This window comes from Girardinichthys multiradiatus, chromosome 14 (assembly GCF_021462225.1).
Source record: "Girardinichthys multiradiatus isolate DD_20200921_A chromosome 14, DD_fGirMul_XY1, whole genome shotgun sequence".
Lineage (NCBI taxonomy): Eukaryota > Metazoa > Chordata > Actinopteri > Cyprinodontiformes > Goodeidae > Girardinichthys > Girardinichthys multiradiatus.
This window is the reverse complement of record NC_061807.1, coordinates 129,533-144,135: the sequence shown is the minus strand read 5'-3', so window position 1 is coordinate 144,135 and position 14,603 is coordinate 129,533.

Below are 14,603 nucleotides of genomic sequence, written 5' to 3'. Positions count from 1 at the left end.
CATTTATAGGGACATTTAGTTAATGCATTCTTTCAGGCAGGGGGACTGGCCATTTTTCTGTGACAGGGGGAATGTGGGTAAATGTCACGTTAATTGTTGAGTCTCACGACAGGTGTGTCTCCTGGGTGTAGTGGAGCATACCATTATAAACTAGGAAGGGAAATGCTCTGCAGAGTTAGATTAAGTTAGCTAGATTGATTGTAGATTAATTTAGTCTCATGATTTGCATGTATGTAATGTGTATTAATATTATTTATTGTTTGTGTTCGGTGGGGTGAATTATTGTGGTGTATTGTTTCTTGTTTTATTTTGTCACCCCTTCAACTGGTATGAGTTGGAACTACCTTAAGGTAGAAAGCCAGCTTCTGTAATCACTACAGGTGTGTTGAACATGTGATTGGCAGTTTGGAATAAACGCCATCTCAAACTGCATCCTGAGCCTCGTCTCTTTCCTCGCACAAAAAGCAAACTGCCGGTCATGGTGACAAGTTGGTGTCAGGAGTGGGATCGTGGAAGAAGAATAAGGCCATGATGACAAGAGGAGGAAAAAGAAATAATGAATCGGGAAGTCCAGAGAGTACTTCAGCCGCGAGTGGGGCGGAGGCTGCTACCGGGGCTAGCACTGATGACAAGCTGGATCAGCTGGCCAGTCTTGTCAAATCCTTGATGCAGTCGCAAACGGCTCGCGATCAGCAGAGTGAGAAGGAAGCAGAGCGTCAAGAGATGAGGTGGAAGAGTTTACAACATATATTTCGACAACTCCAGGCGCATGTGGAGGAATTGAAAGAGGAACGACAGTATGATGGTGATAGAGTGGGGGAGGATCCTTACACTCATGATCGTGACGGAGACGGCTATGACGACGGACAAGGTGAGCTGACCTACCAGCTACCTGCTGGGCGGAGGGAGCCAAAGCTGCTTCCACTGACCTGTGATGATGATGTGGAGCTTTTTCTAACAACTTTTGAAAGGATGGCTAAAGTCTGTCAGTGGCCTAAAGAAGAGTGGGCAGTTCGTTTGGTTCCACTACTGACTGGGAAAGCACGTAGTGCATATGTGCTGATGGATCTTGCACATTCTCATGTTTATGACAAGGTGAAAGAAGCTATCTTGACCAAATATGAGATCACGGTCGACACTTATAGAAGGAGGTTTCGATCCCTGGATGTGCATCAGGGTGAGACACCAAAAGAACTTTATGTTCGACTTAAGGACTTGTTCTACAAGTGGGTCAAACCGGAGAAGTCATCAGTGAAAGACATTTCGGAATTAATGATCATGGAGCAGTTTCTGAGGATGGTGAATCCAGACTTGTGGATCCGCGAACGAGCTCCAAAGTCTGCGGAGCAGGCTGCAAGTTTGGCCGAAATTTTCCTGTCAGCGAGGACGGGAGTGAGAAGAACCAACTTTGGGCGTAATCACTACCCTATAGAAAGAAATAAGTGTGACGTGGGTGAAAGGGGTGGAGCTATGGGTCAGACTAGGAGTTTTCCCACTACTAAGTCTTTTTCTGTAGCTAAACCAAATCCTGCTAAGAAGTATTCCCCCTCAAAACCAGATGTAAGGTGTTTTCAGTGTAACAGGATAGGTCATACGCAGTATACATGTCCTGCCACTACCAGGAGTGAGCCCTCTCTTCTGTGTTCAGTTCCAAGACCATCTTCCCCATCTCTGGTTCAGGAACTTGCTCGCACGGTCCCGGTGCTCGTAAATGGTCAACGTGAAATAGCTTTATTAGATACAGGAAGTTTTAAATCTGTGGTTTTTTTCTAGCCTGGTGCCACGAGAGCTTTGGACTGATGTTAAAACAAAAATAAGTTGTATTCACGGTGACGAAATGGAGTATCCAGTAGCTGAGGTGTATTTAACTATAGGAGGTCAAACCTTTTTATTACCTTTAGCATTGGCTCCAAGGCTGCCACATGCTGTCATTTTGGGTTTGGATGTTCCCACATTATCTAGTTTAGTGTCAAACGCAGAAGCTGAATTGTTGAATCTCCCTAATAGCCACGAGGAACAACAGGTTAGGACTCAAGACACTGTACTTTTGCAGAAACATGTCCCTACAAGGACAGAAGCAGAACCTTTTTCCCCAATCTGTAGCTTGGTTACTACTAGAGCCCAGAAGGCACGGAAGCCACTTCAAGAATTACCATTCTATGATGTGGAGCTGGAGGTGGGCCGGGGAAAGCCCTTTAAATCCAGAGCTGAGAGGAGATGGGAAAGGTTTAGGGGTACGGTCAGAAGGGAAGTGGGTGAAAAGACGAAAACCTGCTCTTTGTTTGACTTTGATATTCCCTTAGATGTTTCTGCCTATCAGAGATCCGACCCAACACTAAAGTCATGGTTTGACAAGGTCACTGAAGTTGAGGGGAAGAAGCAGGGGAAAATAAATGCTTTAGAAGATGCAACTTATGCGGTGAGGAATGGTGTACTTTATCAGGTTAAGGGTGAATCGGAAGCCATTGCTTTGCCCCAGCAGTGGAGGGGAAAAGTGATGGAACTCGGTCATTCAGTTCCCTGGGTGGGGCACCTTGGGTTTCAGAAATCTCTCCAAAGAATAGCAAGACGGTTTGTGTGGCCAGGCATGTATACACAAGTACAACACTTCTGCTCTTCTTGTCACACATGTCAGTTGACTACAAATAAAGGTGTTTCTAGAGCTCCTTTACAGCCATTGCCTATCATAGGAACACCATTTGAACGGATAGGAATGGATGTGGTAGGTCCCCTGGAGAAAAGCTCCTCCGGTAACCGCTACATCCTAGTTATCTGTGACTATGCTACTAGGTACCCTGACGCTTTTCCTTTGAGATCTGTGAAGGCTAAACAGGTAGCTAGTTGTTTGCTACAGTTGTGGTCGCGAGTAGGCATCCCTAAAGAGATCCTTACTGATTGTGGGACTAATTTCTGGTCAAAACTGTTAAAGCAGGTATATCAGTTATTAGGAATAAAGGGGATAAACACAACCCCTTACCATCCCCAGACAGATGGGCTGGTGGAACGCTTCCATCAAACACTGAAGAGCATGCTGAGGAAGTTTGTGTCAGAGACGGGCACAGACTGGGACAAATGGCTGCCCTATATGCTTTTTGCATATCGAGAAGTTCCACAGGCATCCACTGGATTTTCTCCATTCGAGTTACTGTACGGACAACAGGTGAGAGGGCCATTGGACCTTCTTAAAGAACAATGGGAGAGCCCAAGTCCATCGGGTGAGAATGTAGTGGCCTATGTGATCAAAATGAGAGAAAAACTTGAACAAATGGCTGTGTTGGCACGTCAGCACATTGAGACTGCTCAAACTAAACAAAAAACCTGGTATGATAATAAGGCTAGGGAGAGGGGTTTTTGTCCTGGACAGCAGGTGTTGTTGTTGCTCCCTACTTGTGACAATAAGCTTCTTGCGAAATGGCAGGGCCCGTATGAGGTCACACGATGTGTGGGGAAGCTTAATTATGAACTGCATATGCCTGAGAGGAAGAAGAAATATCAAACCTTCCATGTTAATCTTCTGAAGCAATATCACAGATCACCACAACAGTTTCTTATGTCATCTGCGTCACAGTTATCTCAACAGGATCCACTGCAGAGTGAGGAGCGTGCACAGACTGTTTTGCCCCAACTTTTTGTGCGGGTGGTGGATGATGAAGAGGAAGAGGAGCTATTCTTTCCAACCCGTAGCTCGGTACCAGTCTCAATTTCTCTCTCTCATCTCCAGCCGTCTCAGCAGCAGGACATAATGCCACTTTTGGATCCAGAGTTGTTTCAGGAAAAACCCGGGTTTACCAGCCTGATACAACACCGGGTTCACCTTAGAGATGGCGCTGCACCTCGTAGGAAGTTCTACAGGGTTCCAGAGCGTCTTGTCCCACAACTCCAGAATGAGATACAGTTTATGTTGGAGCTGGGGATTATTGAGCCCTCAGTGAGTGAATGGTGCAGTCCAGTAGTGCTAGTACCGAAAAAGGATGGCACTTTAAGATTTTGAATTGATTTTAGATATCTTAACAGTGTCTCTAAATTTGACCCCTATCCAATGCCCTGCATTGATGAACTTTTGGAGAGAGTTGGGAAATGTAACTTTATCACCACACTAGATCTCAGTAAGTGCTACTGGCAACTGGCCCTGGCATCAGAAGCGAAGGAGTTGACTGCGTTTAAAACACCTAATGGGGTGTTCCAGTTTAAGGTGATGCCCTTTGGCCTGCAGGGGGCACCAGCTACATTTCAGCGCCTCATGGACCAGGTGCTGAGGGAGGCATCTGACTTTGCAGCGGCGTATTTGGATGACGTGGTGATTTTCAGCCAGACGTGGGAGGAGCATGTTCATCATTTGCAGCAGGTTTTACAGCTTATCCAATCCGCAGGCCTTACCATTAACCCCCACAAGTGTAAGTTGGCTCAGAGGCAGGTAGAGTACTTGGGCTATGTGGTGGGAGATGGACAGGTTAGACCTCAAGTGGGGAAAGTGGAAGCTATTAGGGCATACCCCATACCTACAACCAAAAGGAAGGTCCGTGCTTTTGTGGGGTTAGTGGGGTGGTATAGCAAGTTCATTCCCCATTTTGCAGAGAGGGCGGCTGTTCTAACTGATTTAACAAAGGCCTCTGCGCCAAATAAGGTTAAGTGGACTGAGGAATGTGACAAAGCTTTCAAGGACTTGAAGTCTGTGATCTCCAGTGACTGTTCTTTACAGTCCAGACTTTGATGGCCCTTTTCTACTGCAAACTGATGCCTCTGGAATAGGCCTGGGTGCAGTGCTGATGCAGGACATTGATGGGGAGAAGCATCCTATTGCTTTTCTCAGCAGGAAGCTTCAAGACCGAGAGACTAGGTATTCCACAGTTGAAAAAGAATGCCTTGCAGTTAAGTGGGCTGTGGAGTCATTAAGGTACTATTTGTTGGGGCGCCATTTTACCGTTGAAACAGATCATAGGGCGCTGAAATGGTTGCACCAAATGAAAGACTCTAATATGTGTATTGCAAGGTGGTATCTGTCATTACAGCCTTTTGACTTCACAGTGCAGTACCGGGCAGGAAAGTCTAACCTTGTCGCTGATTCGTTGTCTAGGATGTATGAAGATTGAGCAACTATTGTCCTAAGTGAAGTGGGAGGAAATGTGATGGAGATTAGGGGCTCCATCCCTATAATTGATGATTGATGTTATTCATTGATACTATTTATTGATATTATATGTGTGTATAGACTAAATGCTGTTTGTTTAGTTCATTTCATTTATAGGGACATTTAGTTAATGCATTCTTTCAGGCAGGGGGACTGGCCATCTTTCTGTGACAGGGGGAATGTGGGTAAATGTCACGTTAATTGTTGAGTCTCACGACAGGTGTGTCTCCTGGGTGTAGTGGAGCATACCATTATCAACTAGGAAGGGAAATGCTCTGCAGAGTTAGATTAAGTTAGCTAGATTGATTGTAGATTAATTTAGTCTCATGATTTGCATGTATGTAATGTGTATTAATATTATTTATTGTTTGTGTTGAGCCTCGTCTCTTTCCTCGCACGAAAAGCAAACTGCCGGTCATGGTGACACTAACATGCTGGTACGAAATGCCTCCTCTCACCCCCCTGTGACTTCATTTTTCAACCAGTCTGCAGAATCTGCTCCTCCCTTTAAACTAAGCCTTGATACTACCTAAAGATACTACCTAAAGATACTTTGGGACCAAATATTGTTCTTAACTAATTTGATATTTTGAAATATTTTTGTGAAATCAAACAATTCTTAATACAGTAAAAGAGATGAAAAAGAAGTGTCACTAATTCACAGGTGCTATCTTTGTATGTGCAAAGCGAACATTTCCAGTGAAAATGCTGAATTAAGTAACTTTCATAAGGTTACATGGGCAGATGAGCTGGAAAAAATAAAACAAAATCTATAAATATTTATTAGAGAATACATATAGACAAAGATAAATGACGAATGTAAACCTGTTTTTTTTCTGGGTCTTTGGTAACAGAAGGTTGAATGGTCTCTTCAACCTGGCACCCCTGGACATTCATACTTTGGTCTTTAGTCTGTAAGAAAACACAGAAACAGCAACACATTGTAAGCTTTATAGTCCTAAAAATGCACGTGTAAGAACTTATTTAATGCTAGAAAAAATAATTAGATTTAAATCAAATGTCATATAATTTTAATTAATTTGTGTGGTGTTAATGTTTAACTATTACCAGAAAAACTTTAATAAAAGTAAATTTCAACCATTTCTTATGCAGAACTTCACATTGTAATGGGTTTTTAAATCGATATAAATGCAATGTCAAGCTGAGCCAGGATCCTACAATTACAAACCCCAGTCGATGCCAATCTAATTGAATATGAAGTAATAATCACACTATCTATGATCTATAATCCAAAGTCTTTGTTGCTAACATGCTGGTACGAAATGCCTCCTCTCACCCCCCTGTGACTTCATATCTTCAACCAGTCTGCAGAATCTGCTCCTCCCTTTAAATTAAGCCTTGATACTACCTAAAGATACTTGCTCACTTTCTTTAGCCTGGTGCTAATAATAACCACACACACACACACTCTTGTTTTGCTATATGTAGTGAGGACAATCTGTTGACTCCCATTGACTTCCATTGATTTTCAGTCATTTTCAACCCTTTCTATGCCCTAACCCTGACAATAACTCTAAACCTTACCATTACCAGTGCATGCCTAACCCTAACCTTAACCTAAACTCAATTCACACCTTAGTCCTAAACCTAACCGTTAGCAAAATAGGTTGTGAGGACCAGCAAAATGTCCTCACTTTGGTACAAACGGTTCTCAATTTGATGGTGAAATCGGGAAAATGGTTCTCACTGTGATGCCAAGACAGGAACACACACACACACACACACACACGCTGTATAAAATCTGCAACATACAATTGTCTTTGAAATTCTGACAGTCTAACATATTGGTTTCAACGTTGTATTAATGCAAGGTAACGTCAATTGGAGCCATTTTTAAGAAGTAATATTGTCATTTAATTTTGACATGAATGACGAATGAAACCCTTCCTCTTACCTCCAGATCTCTTATTTCAGCCTTGAGTTCATTTTCCATCTTTTCTCGAAAGATATCACCTTCCTTCAATTGGTCTTCCAGCTGAGAACACAAAATGACAATAAAACGTGTTATTTTACTCATGAGAATAAACCTGTATTATCACTAGTTGGGTCTCACTATATTCCAATGTAACTTAAAACCTGATTTAAAGCTTTGCTTCCTCCATGAATATACCCTTTGTGATTAAAATTTTTGACAAAAATGGAAAACAAAAAAATAACTCATAAATCAGTTCATAACCTATGCATAAACTGCAATACTTCCAGATGAAGTAATATTAGCAGTGTTCAGAGATCAGCAGAGAGAGCTGCTAAGAGGTTCTGGGTCAATTAAAGTTTGACTGTTTTATCAAGAAATAAATACAAAATCTGCTTGGCTATGAAAATATTTGTACATTTCACTGTTACAGGACACATTGATCTTTCTTTAGCTTTTGAGGGAAAACCCTGTAATTTTTCATTTAAATTTTCTGCTGTTTCATCCTTAAATTTGACATTTTTTAGGGACCATATATTGTTCTTAACTAATTTAATATTTTAAATATGTTTGGGAAATCAAACAATTCTTAATACAGTAAAAGAGATGAAAAAGAAATGTCACTAATTCACAGGCGCTATCTTTGTATGTGCAAAGCGAACGTTTCCAGTGAAATGCTGAATTAAGTAACTTTCATAAGGTTACATGGGCAGATGAGCTGGAAAAAATAAAAAAATCTATAAATATTTATTAGAGAATACATATAGACAAAGATAAATGACGAAGGTAAACCTGTTTTTTTTCTGGGTCTTTGGTAACAGTAGGTTGAATGGTCTCTTCAACCTGGCACCCCTGGACATTCACACTTTGGTCTTTAGTCTGTAAGAAAACACAGAAGCAGCAACACATTGTAAGCTTTATAGTCCTAAAAATGCACGTGTAAGAACTTATTTAATGCTAGAAAAAATAATTAGATTTAAATCAAATGTCATATAATTTTAATTAATTTGTGTGGTGTTAATGGTTACCTATTACCAGAAAAACTTTAATAAAAGTACATTTCAACAATTTCTTATGCAGAACTTCACATTCTAATGGGTTTTTAAATCGATATAAATGCAATGTCAAGCTGAGCCAGGATCCTAAAATTACAAACCCCAGTCAACGCCAATCTAATTGAATCTGAAGTAATAATCACAAACTATAATCTGTAATCTACATAACCTATCTATGATCTATAATCCAAAGTCTTTGTTGCTAACATGCTGGTACGAAATGCCTCCTCTCACCCCCCTGTGACTTCATATCTTCAACCAGTGTGCAGAATCTGCTCCTCCCTTTAAACTAAGCCTTGATACTACTTTAAGATACTTGCTCACTTTCTTTAGCCTGGTGCTAATAATAACCACACACACACACACACACACACACACACACACACACACACACGCTGTATAAAATCTGCAACATACAATCATCTTTGAAATTCTGACAGTCTAACATATTGGTTTTAACGTTGTATTAATGCAAGGTAGCGTCAATTGGAGCCATTTTGAAGTAGTAATTTTGCTGTCATTTAATTTTGCTTTTAATTGTATATTTTTTTCTCCCTAACAAAATACAAAAATACAAAGAGTTTAGGTATAAATAAAAAAACAGGCTATGAGGTTGTAAATTGGCTTTTTTTTTCATATTTCAATAGAGTCCCAAAATCACATCCTTTATTATAATGTTGACTTCAGAACGGGTCATGAAAATTCTTTCCACTTACATAGTTATTCTCAATTTCTTTGCCTCCTGCGGTGTAGTTTGCATCATCTTTATGTACGTCTGTCAGAAACGTAAATTTCATGTCAATAAATTTAGTTAACAATGTGTTTTCCAAGTTTTCAAATAGTTTATTTAGGTATGTGCTTTATACACTGCCTGGCCAAACAAAAGTCGCCACCAAAAAAATAAAATAGGTCACACACGCTAATATTTCGTTGGACCGCCTTTAGCTTTGACAATGGCACACATTCGCTGTCACATTGTTTCGACAAGTTTCTGCAATGTCACAAGATTTGTGTCCACCCAGTGTTGCATTAATTTGTCACCAAGATCTTGCAATGTTGATGGTAGAGTCTGACCGCTGCGCAAAGCCTTCTCCAGCACATTCCAAAGATTATCAATGGGGTTAAAGTCTGGAGTCTGTGGTGGTCAATCCATGTGTGAGAATGATGTCTCCTGCTCCCTGAACCACTCTTTCACAATTCAAGTCTGATGAATCCTGGTATTGTCATCTTGGAATATGCCCGTGCCATCAGGGAAGAAAAAATCCATTGATGGAATAACCTGGTCACTCAGGATATTCAGGTAGTCAGCTGACCTCATTATTTGAACACTCTGTTGCTGAATCCAGACCTGACCAACTGCAGCAACCCCAGATCATAGCACTGCCCCCACAGGCTTGTACAGTAGGCACTAGGCATGATGGGTGCATCACTTCACCTGCCTCTCTACTTACCCTGATGCGTCCATCACAGGAACAGGGTAAATCTGGACTCATCAGACAATATGACGTTCTTCCATCGCTCCAGAGTCCAATCTTTATTCTCCCTAGCAAGCTAAAGCATTTTTCTTTTCCAGTTAGCCTCACTGATTAGTGGTTTTCTTAACAGCTGTTCAGTCCCAATCCCTTGAGTTCCCTTCGCATTGTGCATGTTGAAATGCTCTTACTTTCACTATTAAACGTAGCCTGGAGTTGATTTCACCAAACGTTTAAGTGATCGCCGATTATGATCATTCAGGATTTGTTTCCACGTTTGCCACATTTCTTCCTCAAAAACGATGAGTCCCCACTATCCTTCCAGTTTTAATAAGGCGTTGGACAGTTCTTAACCCAATTTTGGTAGTTTCTGAAATCTCCTGAGATTTTTTCTCTGCTTAATGCATGCCAATGATTTGACCCGTCTGAAACAAACTGACATCTTTTCCATGACCACAGGATGTGTCTTTCAACAGGGTTATTTAAGAAATGAGAAGCAACTCATTGCACCAGTTGGGGTTAAATAACTTGTTGCCAGCTGAAACATGATCACCCATGCAGTAATTATCCAATGGTAGGCTCGTACCTATTTGCTTTCTTAAATTCAGGTCACAACTTTTTTTTCTGGCCAGGCAGTGTTTTTTCATATAACTTCTTGCAATACTTTGTAACTTGCTGTTTTTGGCTCTGTTCCATTTATACGCCACAAAGACGGCTGATAGAATGGATATAAACGTAACACCCCATCCCACAGGAAGACCAGGAGACAAATCCTGGAGTAGAACGTGGACGAATTCCGGCAAAGATTTCTCTGAAATGATAAAACAAGAAGTGGTTAAGAAGGGTTAACAAAATTAAACCGCTTAAAAATGTATTTCTACTTGACATCATCCTAATATTCTCAGAAATAGTGGACATAAACATAAACACTTTAGAAAATATTAGGTGGTTAAGCCTTGAGGCAGATAGTGTTGCTAATTTTATTTTTGTTTAAGTTTTAGCATTTATTAGTATCAGGTGTTGGAGTTGGAGAAACCAAACCTTTTCTGAAATGCAAAAAGGAAATAATTGTTGCTCAATTGAGGTGCATGTCACACCATCTACTCAACATACAAGTTATATCAATTATGCAGTGAACACTACAGTACAAAAAAAAAATAGCATATGAGCATATGAAAGAACCTCATATATCTCTAGATGTTGTCTTCTGAAATAGGTTCTGTTACCAACACTACTGCTGTTTTGTGTTTTCTTTATGCTCAAAACCTAAAAAAATGGCCAAATCCCATCAAAATGAAATAATAATTACACCACCATGTGTTAAATGAGAACCGCCTGCCATTTAAATGTTACTCCTCAAGTATTCATCCCGACATAATATAAATGATGCAATTAGCCACATTCCTTAAAACTACTAGTCAAAAGAAATGTTGATGTTCTCCATATTAATATATTTAAAAACAGAAAAAGGCAGAAAAACCAGCAACATCATTTGGAATTTGATGTTTTTCCATTTGAGCTGTAATAAAACATGAACTCCTCATTTTATCTGGTTCCCATACAAAATGCTATGACCTTTTGAATAAACCTTGTCCTTAGAATTTAAGTCAAATAAGATTTTGTGATGTGGTTATAGGGGAGGCTCTAAATGAACACATACAGGGGTTGGACAATGAAACTGAAACACCTGGTTTTAGACCACAATAATTTATTAGTATGGTGTAGGGCCTCCTTTTGTGGCCAATACAGCGTCAATTCATCTTGGGAATGACATATACAAGTCATGCACCGTGGTCAGAGGGATTTTAAGCCATTCTTCTTGCAGGATAGTGGCCAGGTCACTACGTGATACTGGTGGAGGAAAACATTTCCTGACTCGCTCCTCCAAAACACCCCAAAGTGACTCAATAATATTTAGATCTGGTGACTGTGCAGGCCATGGGAGATGTTCAACTTCACTTTCATGTTCATCAAACCAATCTTTCACCAGTCTTGTTGTGTGTATTGGTGCATTGTCATCCTGATACACGGCACCGCCTTCAGGATACAATGTTTGAACCATTGGATGCACATGGTCCTCAAGAATGGTTCAGTAGTCCTTGGCAGTGACGCGCCCATCTAGCACAAGTATTGGGCCAAGGGAATGCCATGATATAGCAGCCCAAACCATCACTGATCCACCCCATGCTTCACTCTGGGCATGCAACAGTCTGGGTGGTACGCTTCTTTGGGGCTTCTCCACACCATAACTCTCCCGGATGTGGGGACAAGAGTAAAGGTGGACTCATCAGAGAACAATACATGTTTCACATTGTCCACAGCCCAAGATTTGCGCTCCTTGCACCATTGAAACCGACGTTTGGCATTGACATGAGTGACCAAAGGTTTGGTTATAGCAGCCCGGCCGTGTATATTGACCCTGTGGAGCTCCCGACGGACAGTTCTGGTGGAAACAGGAGAGTTGAGGTGCACCTATAATTCTGCCGTGATTTGGGCAGCCGTGGTTTTATGTTTTTTGGATACAATCTGGGTTAGCACCTGAACATCCCTTTCAGACAGCTTCCTCTTGCGTCCACAGTTAATCCTGTTGGATGTGGTTCGTCCTTCTTGGTGGTATTCTGACATTACCCTGGATACCGTGGCTCTTGATACATCACAAAGACTTGCTGTCTTGGTCACAGATGTGCCAGCAAGACGTGCACCAACAATTTGTCCTCTTTTGAACTCTGGTATGTCACCCATAATGTTGTGAGCATTTCAATATTTTGAGCAAAACTGTGCTCTTACCCTGCTAATTGAACCTTCACACTCTGCTCTTACTGGTGCAATGTGCAATCAATGAAGACTGGCTACCAGGCTGGTGTTTCAGTTTCATTGTCCAACCCCTGTAATGGCTAAAGTTAAATGTTTCTTACAAGAGAGGGGCTAAACCATTAAAACTGTCAAACCCCGCAGACATTTACCTGAGGAGACGGGTAGGCTTTCAACGATAGACACTAAGAACTCTTTAAGACTTGTATCCATCTGTAAATAGGGCAAAGAGAAGATATTTATCAACTTCATTCCAATTTTACGTCTTTAGGCTTTAAATGATCAAATCATTTCAGAGCATTACTGTAAGGATCTCCATTTGGGTATTTCTGTTCTTATTCAACCAAAAATTGGACTTTGTTTTTTCAAGTTACATCTTTATGCTTCTCATAGAATGGAGCTCAACTATGATGGGCTAACAAATTGTATAACCTCAGACTTCATCATTCTTACACATACAACGATGGCTACAGATTTCTTTACAGGTCAAACATCTATAAGTCATAATTTTACATGTTTCTTGGTTTGTTTTTCTTTAGGGAAAGAGATTTAATACACAGGAAAAAAAAGTATTTAAATGGATATTTAATATTATCAATGTTATTAATACATTAATACTTGTATGATTTTTATAACAAATTATTTTATTTAAGGTGGTTTAAGAAATTAGTTCATTGTAAGATAAAACAACAAATGCAACTTTTTGTGTTTTTTTTTTTTTTCTGTTAGAAACATGACCTTTAGTAGACCTTTTGTATTAATAACATGCAGGTTAAGTATTTAGCTGAAATCTGTCAAGATATTGATATCTGTAAATTCTGTAGATTCATGTTTTAAAACTATATAAATAAATGAGAAAATCAGTGCGGCAAATAAATAAAAAAGAGAAGATATGTTTACACGCAACAAATCTCACTGTTAAACAAAAGTAAACTTGATCAGATGTAGTCCAGATCCGCTTATAAACAACCTGTTTTAGATGATATTCCAAAATATTATTTTTTAAGAAAGAAAAAAAACAATCTTTTAATAAAAGGCAACAGAAACCAGAGTCAAATTAACCAATAAATCAAACCATCTATAATTTAAGGTTGAAATTAATGTTAACCCGGCTAATTTTATTGGTTGGGTTTGTTAAGAAGATAAAAATTGTTGTACTGTTATTTTAGTTTTCCTAATGTAAAAATTATTGTTGCATTTCTTTATGCTTGGTCTTTATTGATTTAAGCAGAAACTGATACTTATTATAAAACATCTACTGAAGACACCACTGTGCATGTCATAAACAATATTTCATCACTGATTAGTTGTTTCTGTAAATGTATTCCTGTGAACATTAATTTCAATTATTTGTTTTCCAGTGAATCAAAACAATGTTTTTTTGAAGGGTCAAAGTACTTTGGCATTAACAATGTCTACTAATCTAGTTTTTCCACAATGCAGTTGTCAAAAATAACACAACTTACCTTTAGAAGGTGAACGATTCATCTCCAGTTCATGACTTTGACTCTTCAGCATTTATAGTCCAGACAAAAAGGAAGCAAAGCTCCTGCTGGCAACAAAGTCACAACTTCCTCAGAACTGAAAGACATTCTGCCACAAAATGCACAAGATTCTTTGGTCAGCTGTCATTATAAAATGAATCTCAGAAAACTGGTTGGACAGTTGTTAGTCAAGTATTTGCTATGAGGAAATGTTTACAGGAGTGTGTCCTTACCTACTTTATATGTAGCAAAGACACATCTGCTAGAACTCATCATTAAGAAAATCAATCTGACAAATATTCAGGTGGAAACATGGTTAAAACAGATATTTATCTGTGCAGACATGGAAATGTCAGAATTAGAAAAACAGAATTAGAACTAGAATTAGAATTGGAATTAGAATAGAATATAATAGAATACAATAGAATACGATAGAATAGAAAATAAATATTTGATATTGTCCCCCAGTGGGAATATTCATGTGTACCAGCAGCAAAGTGAAAGGCAAATGGAAGCATCCAAATTCACACAAGCATAAAAATATAAAGACAGAAAGTAAGAATAAAAGACAGTGCAGTAAGGGCAGATTTGCAACATGAGAAAAATATAGCGCTAAGCATGCTTAGATTAAAACTAATGTGCAACTAGGTAAGATCATTTTAAACAAATGTACAAAACATGCATGTAAATCAGTTAATAAAAGGCAACAGCAGACTAGTT